Here is a 6000-nt window from a genome sequence, read left to right on the forward strand (position 1 = left end):
GAAAAACTGATAGTGAATTGTAACGTTCAGGGCCTCCTAATGACGATGGAACACTCAAATTGCGTCCCGATTCAATATATCGTCATCCTGCAGACTTGTCTCCATGGGTCTATTGCTGCCTCGGGCACCTTATGGCCGTTCGCTTGTGACTCAAAGATTTTCGAATCGGACGAAAAACTGATAGTGAATTGTAACATTCAGGGCCACCTAATGACGATGGATCACTCAAATTGCGTCCCGATTCAATACATCGTTCTCCAGCCGACTTGACTCCATGGGTCTATTGCTGCCTCGGGCACCTTATGGCCGTTCTGCTGTGAGTCTAGATTATCGAATGCGACGAAAAACTGATAGTGAATTGTAACGTTCAGGGCCACCTAATGACGATGGATCACTCAAATTGCGACCCGATTGAAAACATCGTCCTCCAGCAGACTTTTCTCCATGGGTCTATTGCTGCCTCGGGCACCTTATGGCCGTTCTGCTGTGAGTCAAAGATTTTTGAATCGGACGAAAAACTGATACTGAATTGTAACGTTCAGGGACACCTAATGACGATGGATCACTCAAATTGCGTGTCCCGATTCAATACATCGTCCTCCAGCAGACTTGTTTCCATGGGTCTATTGCTGCCTCGGGCACCCTATGGCCGTTCTGCTGTGAGTCAAAGATTTTCGAATCGGACGAAAAACAGATAGTGCACTGTAACATTCAGGGCCACCTAATGACGATGGATCACTCAAATTGCGTCCCGATTCAATACATCGTCCTCCAGCCTACTTGTCTCCATGGGTCTATTGCTGCATCGGGCACCTTATGGCCGTTCTGCTGTAGGTCAAAGATTTTCGAATCGGACGAAGAACTGATAGTGAATTGTAACGGTCAGGGCCACCTAATGACGATGGATCACTCAAATTGCGTCCCGATTCAATTCTTCGTCCTCCAGCAGACTTGTCTCCATGGGCATATTGCTGCCTCGGGCACCTTATGGCCGTTCTGCTGTGACTCAAAGATTTTCGAATCTGACGAAAAACTGATAGTGAATTGTAACATTCAGGGCCACCTAATGACGATGGATCACCCAAATTGCGTCCCGATTCAATACATCGTCCTCCAGCCGACTTGTCTCCATGGGTCTATTGCTAAATTGCTGCCTCGGGTACCTTAGGGCCGTTCTGGTGTGAGTCAAAGATTTTCGAATCGGACGAAAAACTGATAGTGAATTGTAACGTTCACGGCCACCTAATGACGATGGATCACTCAAATTGCGTCCCGATTCAATACATCGTCCTCCAGCAGGCTTGTCTCCATGGGTCTATTGCTGCCTCGGGCACCTTATGGCCGTTCTGCTGTGAGTCAAAGATTTTCGAATCGGTCGAAAACTGATAGTGAATTGTAACTTTCAGGGCCACCTAATGACGATGGATCACTCAAATTGCGTCCCGATTCAATACATCGTCCTCCAGCCGACTTGTCTCCATGGGTCTATTGCTGCCTCGGGCACTTTATGGGCGTTCTGCTGTGAGTCATAGATTTTCGAATCGGACGAAAAACTGATAGTGAATTGCAACGTTCAGGGCCTCCTAATGACAATGGAACACTCAAATTGCGTCCCGATTCAATACATCGTCATCCTGCAGACTTGTCTCCATGGGTCTATTGCTGCCTCGGGCACCTTATGGCCGTTCGCTTGTGACTCAAAGATTTTCGAATCGGACGAAAAACTGATAGTGAATTGTAACATTCAGGGCCACCTAATGACGATGGATCACTCAGATTGCGTCCCGATTCAATACATCGTTCTCCAGCCGACTTGACTCCATTGGTCTATTGCTGCATCAGGCACCTTATGGCCGTTCTGCTGTGAGTCTAGATTATCGAATCGGATGAAAAACTGATAGTGAAGTGTAACATTCAGGGCCACCTAATGACGATGGATCACCCAAATTGCGTCCCGATTCAATACATCGTCCTCCAGCCGACTTGTCTCCATGGGTCTATTGCTGCCTCGGGTACCTTATGGCCGTTCTGGTGTGAGTCAAAGATTTTCGAATCGGACGAAAAACTGATAGTGAATTGTAACGTTCAGGGCCACCTAATGACGATGGAACACTCAAATTGCGTCCCGATTCAATACATGGTCCTTCAGCAGACTTGACTCAATGGCTCTATTGCTGCCTCGGGCACCTTATGGCCGTTCTGCTGTGAGTCTAGATTATCGAATGGGACGAAAAACTGATAGTGAATTGTACGTTCAGGGCCACCTAATGACGATGGAACACTCAAATTGCGTCCCGATTCAATACATCGTCATCCTGCAGACTTGTGTCCATGGGTCTATTGCTGCCTCGGGCACCTTATGGCCGTTCGCTTGTGACTCAAAGATTTTCGAATCGGACGAAAAACTGATAGTGAATTGTAACATTCAGGGCCACCTAATGACGATGGATCACTCAAATTGCGTCCCGATTCAATACATCGTTCTCCAGCCGACTTGACTCCATGGGTCTATTGCTGCCTCGGGCACCTTATGGCCGTTCTGCTGTGAGTCTAGATTATCGAATGCGACGAAAAACTGATAGTGAATTGCAACGTTCAGGGCCACCTAATGACGATGGATCACTCAAATTGCGTCCCGATTCAATACATCGTCCTCCAGCAGACTTGTCTCCATGGGTGTATTGCTGCCTCGGGCACCTTATGGCCGTTCTGCTGTGAGTCAGAGATTTTTGAATCGGACGAAAAACCGATAGTGAATTGTAACGTTCAGGGACACCTAATGACGATGGAACACTCAAATTGCGTCCCGATTCAATACATCGTCCTCCAGCAGACTTGTCTCCATGGGTCTATTGCTGCCTCGGGCACCCTATGGCCGTTCTGGTGTGAGTCAAAGATTTTCGAATCGGACGAAAAACATATAGTGAATTGTAACATTCATGGCCACCTAATGACGATGGATCACTCAAATTGCGTCCCGATTCAATACATCGTCCTCCAGCCTACTTGTCTCCATGGGTCTATTGCTGCATCGGGCACCTTATGGCCGTTCTGCTGTAGGTCAAAGATTTTCGAATCGGACGAAGAACTGATAGTGAATTGTAACGTTCAGGGACACCTAATGACGATGGAACACCCAAATTGCGTCCCGATTCAATACATCGTCCTCCAGCAGACTTGTCTCCATGGGTCTATTGCTGCCTCGGGCACCTTATGGCCGTTCTGCTGTGAGTCAAAGATTTTCGAATCGGACGAAAAACATATAGTGAATTGTAACATTCATGGCCACCTAATGACGATGGATCACTCAAATTGCGTCCCGATTCAATACATCGTCCTCCAGCCGACTTGTCTCCATGGGTCTATTGCTGCATCGGGCACCTTATGGCCGTTCTGCTGTGAGTCAAAGATTTTCGAATCGGATGAAAAACTGATGGTGAATTGTAACTTTCAGGGCCACCTACAGACGATGGATCACTCAAATTGCGTCCCGATTCAATACATCGTTCTCCAGCCGACTTGTCTCCATGGGTCTATTGCTGCCTCGGGCACCTTATGGCCGTTCTGCTGTGGGTCAAAGATTCTCGAATCGGACGAAGAACTGATAGTGAATTGTAACATTCAGGGCCACCTAATGACGATGGATCTCTCAAATTGCGTCCCGATTCAATACATCGATCTCCAGCCGACTTGACTCCATGGGTCTATTGCTGCCTCGGGCACCTTATGTCCGTTCTGCTGTGAGTCTAGATTATCGAATGCGACGAAAAACTGATAGTGAATTGTAACGTTCAGGGCCACCTAATGACGATGGATCACTCAAATTGCGTCCCGATTCAATACTTCGTCCTCCAGCAGACTTGTCTCCATGGGTCTATTGCTGCCTCGGGCACCTTATGGCCGTTCTGCTGTGAGTCAAAGATTTTTTAATCGGACGAAAAACTGATAGTGAATTGTAACGTTCAGGGACACCTAATGACGATGGAACAGTCAAATTGCGTCCCGATTCAATACATCGTCCTCCAGCAGACTTGTCTCCATGGGTCTACTGCTGCCTCGGGCACCTTATGGCCGTACTGCTGTGAGTCAAAGATTTTTGAATGTGACGGATAACTGATAGTGAATTGTAACGTTCAGGGACACCTAATGACGATGGAACACTCAAATTGCGTCCCGATTCAATACATCGTCCTCCAGCCTCCAGCTGCCTCGGGCACCTTATGGCCGTTCTGCTGTGGGTCAAAGATTTTCGAATCGGACGAAGAACTGATAGTGAATTGTAACGTTCAGGGCCACCTAATGACGATGGATCACTCAAATTGCGTCCCGATTCAATACATCGTCCTCCAGCAGACTTGTCTCCATGGGTCTATTGCTGCCTCGGGCACCTTATGGGCGTTCTGCTGTGACTCAAAGATTTTCAAATCTGACGAGAAGCTGACAGTGAATTGTAACATTCAGGGCCACCTAATGACGATGGATCACTCAAATTGCGTCCCGATTCAATACATCGTCCTCCAGCCGACTTGTCTCCATGGGTCTATTGCTGCCTCGGGTACCTAATGGCCGTTCTGGTGTGAGTCAAAGATTTTCGAATCGGACGAAAAACTGATAGTGAATTGTAACGTTCAGGGCCACCTAATGACGATGGCTCACTCAAATTGCGTCCCGATTCAATACATCGTCCTCCAGCAGGCTTGTCTCCATGGGTCTATTGCTGCCTCGGGCACCTTATGGCCGTTCTGCTGTGAGTCAAAGATTTTCGAATCGGACGAAAAACTGATAGTGAATTGTAACATTCAGGGCCACCTAATGAGGATGGATCACTCAAATTGCGTCCCGATTCAATACATCGTCCTCCAGCCGACTTGACTGCCTGGGTCTATTGCTGCCTCGGGCACCTTATGGCCGTTCTGCTGTGAGTCTACATTATCGAATGGGACGAAAAACTGATAGTGAATTGTAACGTTCAGGGCCACCTAATGACGATGGATCACTCAAATTGCGTCCCGATTCAATACATCGTCCTCCAGCAGACTTGTCTCCATGGGTCTATTGCTGCCTCGGGCACCTTATGGCCGTTCTGCTGTGAGTCAAAGATTTTCGAATCGGTCGAAATACTGATAGTGAATTGTGACTTTCAGGGCCACCTAATGACGACGGATCACTCAAATTGCGTCCCGATTCAATCCATCGTCCTCTAGCCGACTTGTCTCCATGGGTCTATTGCTGCCTCGGGCACCTTATGGGCGTTCTGCTGTGAGTCATAGATTTTCGAATCGGACGAAAAACTGATAGTGAATTGTAACGTTCAGGGCCTCCTAATGACGATGGAACACTCAAATTGCGTCCCGATTCAATATATCGTCATCCTGCAGACTTGTCTCCATGGGTCTATTGCTGCCTCGGGCACCTTATGGCCGTTCGCTTGTGACTCAAAGATTTTCGAATCGGACGAAAAACTGATAGTGAATTGTAACATTCAGGGCCACCTAATGACGATGGATCACTCAAATTGCGTCCCGATTCAATACATCGTTCTCCAGCCGACTTGACTCCATGGGTCTATTGCTGCCTCGGGCACCTTATGGCCGTTCTGCTGTGAGTCTAGATTATCGAATGCGACGAAAAACTGATAGTGAATTGTAACGTTCAGGGCCACCTAATGACGATGGATCACTCAAATTGCGACCCGATTGAAAACATCGTCCTCCAGCAGACTTTTCTCCATGGGTCTATTGCTGCCTCGGGCACCTTATGGCCGTTCTGCTGTGAGTCAAAGATTTTTGAATCGGACGAAAAACTGATACTGAATTGTAACGTTCAGGGACACCTAATGACGATGGATCACTCAAATTGCGTGTCCCGATTCAATACATCGTCCTCCAGCAGACTTGTTTCCATGGGTCTATTGCTGCCTCGGGCACCCTATGGCCGTTCTGCTGTGAGTCAAAGATTTTCGAATCGGACGAAAAACAGATAGTGCACTGTAACATTCAG

Source organism: Schistocerca cancellata, chromosome 4 (genome assembly GCF_023864275.1).
Source record: "Schistocerca cancellata isolate TAMUIC-IGC-003103 chromosome 4, iqSchCanc2.1, whole genome shotgun sequence".
NCBI classification, from domain to species: domain Eukaryota; kingdom Metazoa; phylum Arthropoda; class Insecta; order Orthoptera; family Acrididae; genus Schistocerca; species Schistocerca cancellata.